This window comes from Chelonus insularis, unplaced genomic scaffold (assembly GCF_013357705.1).
Source record: "Chelonus insularis isolate UGA/USDA-ARS -01 unplaced genomic scaffold, ASM1335770v1 contig_42_pilon, whole genome shotgun sequence".
Taxonomy (NCBI): domain Eukaryota; kingdom Metazoa; phylum Arthropoda; class Insecta; order Hymenoptera; family Braconidae; genus Chelonus; species Chelonus insularis.
This window is the reverse complement of record NW_023276578.1, coordinates 136,736-150,747: the sequence shown is the minus strand read 5'-3', so window position 1 is coordinate 150,747 and position 14,012 is coordinate 136,736.

Here is a 14,012-nt window from a genome sequence, read left to right as displayed (position 1 = left end):
TACTTTGAAATAAATATTTACTTTTACCTTAAAAATCTATTAAAGTTTTCTTATGCATAAGTAAGTTTAAAAAAAAGAAATCATCACTTTTTTTTTTGTTTCAAAAGTTCTGCAGTTAATTTAAATAGTTTATTTAATCTTTAAACCTAAATTAAACTGATAATTAAATGTTTCAACCATGGAAACATCTAATCAACAGAACTCTTAAATATTTACTCCTAAATTTTCACTAGGAATAAAATGTGAAATATTCCCAGAAAATGTTGATAAAAATGCATAAAATGTCTGCCTCGGGGTTTTGAAGTTCTCTAAAAAATTTCATCGACAAAATATTTTTCCCCAATAAATCTAAAAAAATAATTTTTTATAATTGAAAACTGCTCGGAAAAAAGTAATTAAATTGGTGGAAAAAAAAATTTCTGGCCACAAAACAAATATAATTCGTTATTATCGAAGTAGAAAATGGAATAGTCGGATAGAAATCGATTGTTAGGGAGGTGTGTAGTAGTTTCGTATCGGCGTAGACATTGCAGGGGTGCATAATATGGTACATATGACGTGTGAGAACCACTGTAAGCCGGCAGATTCGAATGTTGCAGTGCAACAAACGCCCAGACGGTGCGGGTTTGTGAGTCTGTACAAATTCTCCATTATTTGAGGGGGTTCGAAGTACGAGCGTGGTTGTAGAGATAGTTTATATGTGTGTGCATACTTCTATCCGTTCGTCGGTCTGATGTCGGGGGTGCGAATCTCTGTTTAGTCTGGAAGTGATGGTGTCGCCATAGCAACGTACCCAGGGAACCCAGCCACTCTCTTGTCAACCCTCTCCCTTTCCACTGCGACTACTGCCAGGTTCATCCACCTCCTGCAACGGAGTCCCGGCGACCGACACGTTGCCGCTGCTGCACCATCATCTACAAGAGGGTGCAGCATCCGAGCTACAGCTCCCTTCCGCTTTTGCCGGGTTGTTCCCGGGCAACGCCCGGTGTTTTAATTCTTTGGAGTTGACAGCTCTCTAGAGTTATTGCTCGAGATATTCTCTTGAATCCGCCACGGTGATATTCCTCGACGCTTCAATTATTTTAAGTGCATCCTGACTACTCTTTCACGCAAAGGATACTCTTCTATATCTATATATGTACATATGCATGCCCACTCTCGATAGAAAAGTCATTAAGATTATTATAATTTTATTTCATTCATTAAACCGTTCATTTATCATTCCAAGTATTCTGAAAGAAAAATTATGCTAATTTATTATTTAATTATCTAGGAGTTTGGGATATAAGTATAGTCTAATTATTCGAATTTTTTATTTAATTATACACGGAGAAAAAATTCCAATAAAAATTACCGTGCTCAGCACAACAATCCACGCGCAAATGTCAATTCCCTAAAAAATTAAGACAACCTTCAAAGAAAAATTAGTAATCCTTTTAAAATTTTTATTATAGATTCAATATTTATTAAGAAGAGTAAAAGTAAAAATTCTTATGCAGCACGGTAATATTCGATAAATATTAATTTTTATTCAAACTTTAAACAAAAATTAGTAAGTGACTAGAAAAAAATGAGAATCTGTATATAATTTATTATGATCCGTGTGGTAGGAAAAATTCGGGTGCTCTCCTATAATTTTTTCTATTCTCGAGAGTTTCCGTGCTGGGTCGGGAATCTTCGAATTATCGGTCCAACACAATCTTTCTTTGTATTGTAAGACCGTTCACACAATCAAAAACATAAGCCGTAAAACGTACAATTTAAGACGTACGCGTGCATACTAACATCATAATAAGTTAAAAATTGGTTTGTACGCATGCGTACATCTTACGGCTTTTGTTTTTGATTGTGTGAACACCCTCAGTGCTATAGTTACTTTTTCCATATTGTAAACAAAGATGACATTCATATTTTTCGTTACGATTCAATATTGGCGGCAACACGTTATATCTTAACAATTTATGATAAGCTTAAACGGATTGACGCGGTGGATTCATGGGTAAGCGTCAGCTTGACACACGATGGGTCGCGGGTTCGAGTCCCGGCCGAGACAAAAGTCATTTATATGATTTTTCTCGGGCCACCGTGAGCGGGAGAAGAAGATCTCTTCGGAGAGCCGGGTGGTTGTATCGACGACACAGGTTTTCTGCGTAAGATCCCGATCGTAGGGATAGGGGGGGGGCAGTATTGTAAAACGTGTGCCGTATTTCATTCCAACGAATTAATTAGTTAAGAAAGTTAATTATCAATGAACCTAATTTATTTATTTATTTGTTTATATAACCAAAAAAATTATCACTAAACTTAAATAAAATTGTTTGTCGGTTACGTAGTTATCACAGCTAACGTTACTAAATTTTCAGGTGCTGTGGAACACTAAATTTTCTGGTGCTGCCAAAGTAATTTTCAAAAAACTGAATGATACATTTTCTTATGTAACTTATAATTTTTGTATGTTGATCATTACTTTTTACTTTTCAGTAAGTTTGAACTCACATTCTTGAGCAGCACGGTAATTTTTGTATGGATTTTTAAATAAAAATTAACGGAATTTTTTCTCCGTGTATAGGAAACGATTTGATAAAAAGAACTTTCATTTTGTTGGTTAGAAAATAATCATACAATAAATGAAAAGATTTCTTGAATTTATTTTTGAGATATTATTTAGAATAATAAATCTCATGTGGTTTTATAAGGAACCAAGTCAACATTTATTATTTATAAAAAAAGAAATTTTTTTAAAAAATCTTCCCAGAATGAAAAAAAGAATTTCTAATTAAAATCATCGTCATTAATTTATATGAGAAGAAATTATATAATGACTTTTAAATTAAAAATTTTTAACCATCACGAAAGACATAACAGCAATAAAGGTACTGCTTCCGAATATATCATTTTTCAAATTAAAAAAAAATTTTTTGCAATTATATAATATCAAATAAAATAATTATATAAATCTATCGATTATTAAAACAATTCAATTTATTTCATAACATGTCATTACCACTTTAAATGGATTTTTCAAGAGTGAATGCTATCCTTTTTTCGGAGATAAATGACTCTGAATGTGACAGCTCGAATAAACCCCTGAAAAAAAATTAAATCACACTTTCACTTTTGGGAAACGTATATTTTATATAAAAAAAAAAACAATCGCCCTTATTTCAAGAGAAACTTTAGCATCAATTAAATATTATTTTACTTTTCAATTCAATACATTTGAGCATAATGTGAGTGTAGTTAATTGCTGTCAAAATATTTCTGTTTCACATTTGAAATTTATTGATTACGATACCACATAGAGAGAAGGTTCAAGTTAAAACTTAAATCTAGTTTCAGAAGTTGAAATAACTCTATGAGTACATGCTAGAGAATTAATATTATTAATTTAGTGTACGTAAGAGTTGATAGTAAAGTAAGAAAGTAAGCAGTTTGTTGAAGGTTTAATAGTTGGTTTAAGGTTTTTATGTACCTCATATGTAATTTTAATGCTAACGACATGCTCTTGAGACGTGCACGCACATTAGAGTCGCCTATGAAATTTTCCAAGGGACCTAGCGCCCGAGAAAATTGCATTGCAGCCATAAAATTCATAATGGGAACGTTGCAATTTTCATGCAACGTTGTAACACTCGTTGTTGCATACAAAATTACATTTCTATATGGATACTTGCATCTATAAATAATACAAACTTACCCTTTCAAGTATTGTACATCTGAAATCGTCCATTCTTGTTACTATCTTACACTGTCACGACACATTCGTTGCCACAGAAGGGGTCAAAGAAAGCTAAGGGGATCGAAGGTCTTTTCACCCCTCTGTATATATATATGTATATCAAAATCAACCCCTGCTATCAGCATGAACAGCCGTGACGGCGTCAGCGCAGATCCGGAACTTTGACGTCGCCGGAAGTCTGTAAGCTTTGAAAAAAAAAACCCAATTTTAGATTTATTTTCTCCTGTTTTTTGTCCGTTTCTTGACCTTCACTAACCAGCATTTTATAACTGGCACGTTAAAGTTTCATTTTATCACGAAAGCCAATTAATTTGCAATTTACTGCTTTGTGTGCCTTATACCTTTTATTTAAAATTTATCTGATTTCTCTCGCATATTTCATTCTAATGTGATTTATTTAAAAACCCATCTAATTTCCAATTGCCCGTTACGATGTGAGCGAAAATATTCTCACTTCAAATGATTAAAAGTATCAAATGTATTTTTCGCTAATTCAGAAATGCGATTGCAAGAAGGATAAATAGATTCCATTGAATTTGCTGCTTGTTTTGTTTTTTTATGTATTGAAATTTTTTTTTTATTAAGAGAATTTCTCGTTGAAAGAAAAAAATTAGAAACTTATCGTCGTATGTTTTCGAAAATATCGTCACACTCTAGTTTGCTGATAGGGCTTAAAAGTTTGTACATTCAGTGTAAAATTTTTATCCAACTTAGTTGAATTTTTTTTTGGTTAAAGTATTTTTATTTGAAGTAAAAATCGTCTTTCAACGTTTATCACTCAATTAGTCGGAAATAGATTATCGTGAAGAATTTTTCAAAAGAGAAAATTAAAGCTTAAAACATAAGCTTTTGAATGTAGTTTCAAAAATTCTGCTTTAATTGTTCCCTGAGAAACTACAGAGCTTTGAATTAAGATTTCTATCCTTTAATAATGATTTATTTTTTTTTTTATAATTCTACAAGTATTCTATAAATTTTTAAATATTTACTTTAAATTAGAATACCTGATTTATTTATATAAAAAGTATTCATTTATTATACAAAATTATAAATAGTATTTTTAAGTTATTTTGATGAAAAAAATTTCAAATGAAAATTTCTCTCAGCTCCTATATTAATTAAATGAGATATGCAATATAAATTGTTCACTTCTGTTTCTATTGAGTGAATAGTCTTGTTATATTCAGCCACTTGCAGACCCTCTAGTTTGCAGCAAGTTTGAGACGATGCATTATTTAATTTAAATAAAATAAAAGGCATGGTTATAATTTTTTTTTTTCGTTTTTCTTTCACTTGGTTTTTTTTTTCTTTTCATTCCCACCCTCGTCGAGCTCGAATGCTTTATGCTATGGCATAGAGAGAGAATATATTTTACTTTAGCATGGATGGTGGAATCATTCGTATCCCCGGATTCATATACTGTATCTTCTCCACTTGCCATTCTCCACTCAGCTTCCATCATGCTTTTAGATTGCAATTCGAATGAATTGAAATGCGTAGTTCTTTGATTCACATCCTTGTTTTCAGCTCAGCAATCAACTTTTCTACCATCATTCTTGCACAACCCTTTTTATGAATACATTCCCATAGATAGATTTCCACCCTTACGAAAATTTCTCTCTTGTCTTTCAATTCCCTCTCCTTTACCAGTCAAATTTCCGAGGGCTATATCGATTAACGAAAAAGCCACCACCGGTAATTTCCATGCCAACGGCGAGACTTGGGTATCTACTGTAAATAGAAGGACTGCAAGTCTCGACAGACAAATGAAAGGGTGTTCACCACGTACTTTTAACCCTACGGCATCCACCCCATCATACATTTATGTTTACTAAATTTACATACACGCTTGTAAGCAATCCCTGTTAGTAAATTCTAATTATTTTATTTATTTTCTGTGAAATGATTTTATGATGTCATGCAATTGATTTTTTTATCTTCATCATTTTTAGTTGAACAATATGTTTGGTATTTACCTTTTATTAGTTTTTGCATATTATTTTTAAAAAACATTTATTATAAAATGGTTGGTATTTAATTTGTAATTTCCCCTAATATCTAATGAAAATGTTCCATTTCAGCGGATTTTTGTTCTCATTAGAAGCTAAATACCAGATTATTCTAGAAAGAATTTTTTATCTGATTGAGAAATAAATAACTTTTTGAATTTAAATTGTTCATTATTATTAATGACAATTTTTATTTGTCGTTCAATATAAAACTGAATTAATTAGAATTAATTATCTACTCCATTTTCTGATCATAAATATAAAATTGAGTAAAAATCTTTTAAATAAAAAAATTTACTAGTTTTCGTTCTTAGTAATTCAAGGAGTTTCGAGAGTCTTAGAACAATGATAAGACTTTGATGAAACTTTAGTATAATGCAAATTAATGCTAAATAATTTCATAGACCAAAATTGACTACCTTCGTCTGCATAGTTTTCAAAGAAGAAAAAATTAGAATTTTCACTTCATCATTAAACTCGTGTGAAAGTCATGTGATATATCACTGAAATTATTTTAACATTCGAGCTGGTATTGTAATTTTAGCGATAGATCGTGTTACTTTCATTGAAGCTTATGCTAAAAGTTACAATTCTAATTATTATTTTCCAACCGAAAATTATGTAATATCGATTCAAATAATTCTCAATTTTCATTAAAATTTTATCACCCTTCCAGGATTATTAAATATCCTTTGATTATGAAAAATTTATGACTCTAGATTTTTTGGATTATCTATCTTCCATGTAAAGTTATCAAATACTTTGACAAATATTATAAACTGTATATTTTTAGTGCACATAAAATTGTCTAGAACGAATTAAAAACACAATAAATTTTTCAGCTGGGGATATTAATTGTAATATACTAAACCTTTTGGATAATTTATGAGAATATAAATTTTCTCAATTTACTGATTGAAAAATTTTTATTTATTTACTTGAACAAAATAAATACTAAGTCATTATATAAGCAGAAAGCTCTTTCTATCCTACAATAACTCATGCTCTACTTTGCTAGTGCAGTGACGTTATATTTTTCCCTTGGGGTCCGATTTACTTAGTTCTATAACACGCCTATGTAATTAAATTATCACGCGAAATATTGTTCAAACTCAGTAAAGTGAATTAATTGATTATTTTACAGATGATAGGCTAATGAGAGGTATTCATTAGTATATTGATTGAAATATTAAATATCTAGAGATCAATGATCTAAAATTCTTATTAATCTAAAACTACCAAAGATTCTCTTTCCTTTATCCTCTATATTACCCCTAGAACATCCAATGAAAATTTTTCTCTCTTCAATTTATTTATAAATTCAATAAAATAGATAGCATCTACATCCTTTTTCTCTTTCAATGTTTATTCACGCTTTAAAAGGTATTCAAATCCTTTTTACACACGTTATAATCTGGAAGAACATTTTGGAAAAAAAATCAGAGCTTTTGCTACTAAAAGAGCTAAGAAAATCAACCATGAATGGTTGTAGCGGATTTATGGTAGCTTTTTTCGACGTCTAGTAACTTTTTGACCTTTTAATGTTCATTCATGATGCAAAAAGGTTTTTCAAATATTTTTTCCCACATTTATAAGGATTTAGAAACAATCTTGAATAATAAAAATTAATTTTTGATATTTTTCTGATTTTTTAAGAAGTATTCAAATATTAAAAAAGTTTTTATCCTTCTGAATTCAAGTTTCCATAGTTTGAGGAACCACCTCAAGAAAGTTCAAGTGTTAGCTTTTGATTCTAGGATTCAGATAATTAATTACAAATGATTAGAATTGATTTAGCAACTTTTTTCAGTTCTTAGTACGAACTTTTCTACTTTTCATGTCGGTTTAGAGTAATTGGTGGACTTATTTACGAGGTAGATGATGAGATCAATAAAAGTGACCATCAAGATTGAAAAAAAAATACCCAGACTCTTTTCTATTGCAGCTTCAGATTTTTTCTATCTACAGAAAGAATATAATGAAAATAAAGACAAAAGCAGGAACAGACTTTTGATGTATTGCATCAACAGAACATTTATTTCCGTGTGGTTATTAGCTAATGTAAGTATTAAAAATCAATATAAAAATAATTCATTTCTTGAGTAAAATATTTTATTACGTAAAAATTCAATGGATTACTCTCCTTTTTTTTACGTAATCGTGTATACAATAATTAATCCCGAGTATAGAACATAGGAGATTCGATCTGTCTAGTAATCGATGAGAGATTCACGGTGAGAGCATCGTATCCTATAGGATACATGAGGGTAGATTGTGTACAATGTCGGCTTGCGGTAACATAACATACATCAGTGGGATTTCACTCTCTGTCTCTCTCGTCGTCTTTTACTCCCTTGCTCTACATATATATCTCTCGTTCTCTTCTCACCCTCAGACTCAGGCTACTGTAGTATAGTTCAGCTCGTACAGATAATATTGTGTGTCCGAGGAAACTTTTCCACAAGCGACAGTGGTGGTTTTACGGGTCGTCGTTGCAGGGTTTTACACTTTACGACTCAACAGTCTTTTAGGTAAAGCAAAATCATCGAACACTCGTTCATGTATGCATGTTGCTACATTTTTTTCCCTTCTATTTTCTAACAGTTTTATACTCAAATTCTCACCATTATATTCAATAAAAATATTGTGGCAACAAGCAATGGATGAATCTAGAATATTGATTTTCTTCCAAGTACTTTTTATCCTCAACCTTGTCTCCTTGGGGTTATAAGTTGTGTGTCTACGATGCTTTTTAGCTTGGGTTAACGAACTTTGATTGATGTTTGGAAATTGTCTACCAGTTCTTGGCCAACTTTTTATTCATATACTGATTCTTTTTTATCTTTGGAACAATTCTTTGGACAAACATGGATTCACAATGAATATTAGAATACATAGAATAGAATACAATAGAATACTTTTTGAAATGAATCAGTAAAAATTACTGAGAAGTTTTTACTGAAAATTTAAAAAATCCATGAATATTAAAGTTAAATATAATTTAGAAATGTTAAATTGGCACTGGGGTTCTAAATTTATCTTCAAACGGATTAATAATCACATTGATCCAAGTAGAAAACAGTTGAAAAGATTGATATAATACTTTCTAAAAATGAATTAACAAAAAATACTGGAAAATAGTGGATATTTAGTAATTTATTTGTAAAGAAAGAGAAGGTAAATTTTAGTTTTGTTGCTTTGTACATGAACCTACAATAGCTACGCACTCTATAGATAGGCGAAAATGGTATTTTCTGCCCAGAAAAAAAGTCAGGACATACCGAACTATAGTTGTTGGAGTTTTTGGAATACCATCAGGAGCGTATCAAGCTTGGCAGGGTGTGTCATACTGTGGTATTTTATCCAAAGCTCTGATTAAAATTCCTCTAAAATTTTTCTTTTGTGATAAATCATCCTTTTTCGGATCACATCTGAATAAAAATTTGATTTCTTTTTTTTTTATTAAACTATTTTAACTAGTTTATTTAGGATTCTTAATGAAAATTTCAATCATCAATGAGATTATAATAAATATTGAATTAAAAGTTACCCATGCTTTTTGACAATCTAGAATGTGTAGTAAATTTATCCAATTCAGGAATAGACGGAAAAAACAATTTGTCACTATCATAGAAAATGAAACATTAATTAATCAACCTAGTTTGATAATAAACATACCCAATAACTTTGTAAAAAATAATTCTGCTAATGATTCTATTTATATTTATGTAAAATAATTGACATATATATGTATTACTTGAATGTTATTTAAAATTAAGAATCTTTAAGCAGCTTCAGTTACAAAAATAAACTTTGCCAGCAAAGTCAGCAATAAATTAAAATTTTTTTAGGAGATTCAGTAGCAAGAAATCAATTCTTTCAGCAGATACAGCAGTGAAATAGACTTGGTCAGCAAACTCAGCAGCTGAAATAATTTTTGTCTATACATGCAGGGTCTGAAATGAATTTTTTCTAGTAGATTCATCAGTAAAAGCGTAGGAAAATAGTGACTCAGGAAGGTTTAACGATCCACTTTTGAGAAAAATCCATAGGTTTATGTTTGCATAGTGGTCTCTTCCTTACTCCCATTGATTTTGTAAATTTTGTATAACTTCACCACATATCCTGAGTTACAGTTTTTTTCCTGCAATTAGTAGATACACACTCATAGAAGATAAAATGATTTGTAAATTTAAGAAAATTCAATCATTTCCTAATTCTTTTCATGAGGCAGCCTGATCAGGATCTTATGTTTTACTTTAAAAATAAATAATTGAAAATCATGTTAAAGAAGTGAATATTTACCATCTCACTGTGATTTCCAACAATTTATTTTTAAAAATTCAGGCCTTACATTCCTGATGAGGGCCCTTCAAAATCTCTGGCATTCCAGACATGACCCTTATTTCTGCCCTGACAATTTTCTGCTCGAGTTAGTGCAACTTGCAATTCATTTCTTTTACAACTGAAATTGTAGTATTCCCTAGGCTCTTTTCTCATTACACTGATAGTTAGTAAATAGTTACTGACTTGCAGTAAATTTGACTGTTTCATTTCAAGAGAGTATTCCATTTCAGTTCATACATAAAACATAATTTATTTAGAATTGTTTTTTATTAATGTCATGGAAGATAACTTTATTTATATCACTCAAGTCTTGAACATTAAAATAATAAACAAATGGGTTATTTCATCTACAATCAGACCAACTGACAATCGGAGAATAATTCAAAAAACATTTCCGTGACAACCAGTCACTCTAGAACTTTATTTCATTGCAGGGAAATAAACAATCAAAATTATCACGTAAATTTTATTGCACTCATGCTTTTTATCGACGATTATTAATTGCGAAAATAGTCCCTTTTTAGCTGATTATTTGAGGGCTTGAGGCGTTTTAAAACAGAATTATTCATTTCAAAATGAAAAAAGAGTCTAAATGAATGTTTTATGACTGATAAATAAATGAATTATGTATTATCAGTCAGCAATTAATTAAATGACGAAAATGTTTTGTGCACCTTGAGTATAAAGATCAGCTGTCATGACGCAAGAGACGATGAAAAAATGGTCATTTTAAATGAAAAAAAAATTGGCATGCGCCAATATATGTAGCGTGTGATGTGTAATGTGTTGTCAGGTGTTTTGTGCTCGTGGTTTGTCTTACCATGAGAGTCATAATAATAGTAATGGTTGCAAGACGTACGTCGCAACGACGAACACATCTGCACCTGCTGCACCCGCATGGATGTCAGTGGATGTACATCTTGAGACGTCCCTCCTTCATGAGTTAAACTCTTTTGGAGGCGAACAGTGTTACAAGATGTGGGGAGCAACAGAGAAAAAGGATTCGAGACAAATGAGAAGGGTGTATAGTATATACGTTATGCGATTCTTGAAACGGGTTCGATCGAGCCCAAGCAATGAGGGAGGGAACCTCCGAGAGGATAAGACAGGAGCAGGTGTTGAGAATGAACGGCCGCACGCCTGGCAGCTGCCTCCCACCTGGAACATTGGCCTCTACTTGTTGTTGTTGTTGTTATTTCGATTCGTCTTCTTTACTTTTTTATTTCTTGCTCGAATACTTTTATTCTTTCCTACGCCTTTATGCAGCACGTTCAGAGCCCAAAATTTTTGGATTTAAGCTCTGCATTGAACCTCACAAGAAAAATTATTATGTGGTTTCATTTTCATTTTATTCCTTGCAATTTTTTTTGTGCTCGTGGTTTGTGCGGGCTTTGGAAACTTTTGTTTCGTGTATGGTGGAGTATGGTAATAGACAATTTTTCAATCTTGTCTACATTGATCTTGAAGCGTTTCAGGAAAGATATAAGCTATTATGGAGCTCGTGCTTTTGGAATCGATATGGTTGAAAATTATAAAAATTCCATACAAGAACCATTTAAATATAAGCCTGAGATTTATTTAAATATTTTATAGGTCAATCTCTGCGCATATCAACTTGGAAAAAGTATAATAAATGATATAAAAGAAGTAATATGCTTTTATTATTGTAGCTCGTAAATTATTACATTGAAAGGATATCGATAAAAATTATTTTTATTTCAAAAAGCACATTTTCATTTAGAAAAGGATTCGTTTGTAAATAAAAAGGTTTGTTTAATATTTTATAGCTTGATTATTTCTGTTTAAAAAAAAAAAATAGATATTCTTTCGAATATTTTATGGTAAAGATGAAAATAATATGTTTTATCTGTAATATTAGAAAAGAAAAATATGTAATTCATAAACAGAACGTGCTTGTCGATCATCATAAAATGTCAGAAATGGAGTAAATATAATGAACTGTCAATCACAACCCTTGATAAAATTTATTATAATTTAATAAATTGTTTTTCTATAGATTTATAAGGATTTCCTTGATTAATATGAGTAAATAATTGTGAAATATTTGATTAATATAAAATTAAAGACGACAGATGGACAAAACATTGTCCAAAATATGATTATATATGTACAGATATTATCTGACCCACATGAAAAATAGAAGTCCATATCCCCAATTTTTATTTCTATAGATCCATAGATCGCTAGTTAAGACAGAATATAATGACGTTGTTGGTCTACACCTTGACGTAAGAATTACAGATGAAGAAGCATGGGGTTGATGTGGTTTGTCCAGATAACAACAGAACGTGTAAGAGAAACTGACACACGCCAGCACGCGACTCTGGGCATCACAGCATGCGTTTCCGGCTTGATTAACGATCCATGGATAACTGTCTTGTAGGGGTAGTGTTATATGAAGATAACGGATGAAGTTGATGTTTCCAAACGGACTCGACTGACAGTCATGGAGTCTCGAATGGAGATTGAATTAGCGTTTCGGTGTCTATATATTTTCGGTTGAATAATGGACTCACTCTATCATCGTGAATTGTCCAACTTCTGATTGAGTCGATGCATTCAATATGAATAAAAAAGAATATTTTGCTGTTGTAATAGATTTAAAGTCTGCTGTGCGACTACTATTATGATATTTATATTGAGAAAAATATAACTGTATTATAAATCATTGATTTAATTGTTTATTGTGATTAAAGAGAAAAAGATTTCATTGATGAAACAGAATAAATATCTATGAAGGAAGGTAATATTTTATCAATTAAACTATGAAGAAAAATATAAATATAATTATTGACATATTTATGAATTTTAATTATATTTTATTTATATTTTTTAATATATACTAATTGCTATATACTTATCTTATAGTCCTCTTTATAAGACATCCTGTACCATCTCTGCTACATTCTCCATCTTCCAGCTAGATCAGTGTTACGTAAAGCTTGCTTATGGAGTGTCCCATGGATGAATCTATGGCTACTGTAAGAGTAGTAAAGTGAAAAAGAACTTGCATCTTCATTGAATCCTTTCCAAAGTGTCTTCCTCTGCTTCAAAAGAATCCAAGTTGGTCCAGCATAGCTCTGAGCTAGATTACTTGTTCATAGTCTAACATATTGATATCCTGCTCCATCTAGGACAATTATAACAATAAAATGACGGTAAAGATTATAAGATGAAACAAAAATAATTATCGAAATGAATTAATTAAATATTTGAAATAAATGTACATTCTGTATTTTATTGGTGAAATTGCAATAAAAAAAAATTGACTATTGCAGTAACAGATAGAATTTTTAGAAAAAAAATTACACAATGTGATGTAGAAAGAGCAGAGCAATAAAAAGTACCTGGGGCAACATAGAATTTTATATATGATATCAAAAAAAATATTGAAAACTTTAACAATACTTCCAAAGTAATATAATTGATTAAATTGTGAACACATCTGTCTATTTTCTATTTTATATGATAAGATTTAATTATTTATTTTAAGTTTAAAAGAGTGAAATACTATTATCACAAAACTTAAAATAGAGATATTTTTTTAGAGTATAATTTAAGAATCAGATTACTCTACTACTCTATTGATTACTGATTAATCTTGCTAGAGTTGGACTTAATTCCAACACTGCTATTCTGATAATTAAAAAGTGTTGTAAAACAAAACACTAAACGAACATTCAATATGCAATATGATCTACCATTTCAAAAAATGTGTAGTCAATTTTGAATTATTTAGAATCATTGATAGGTTTTTAATTCAATGGGAGATTGAAATATTTCCAATATCTAGTGGAACTATTTTTTTTAAATCAAATAGCAGCTATTAAATAATTGTAAATAATCATCAATTGTATTGATACCATTAATAATATTTGTAACTGAATAAAAGATCA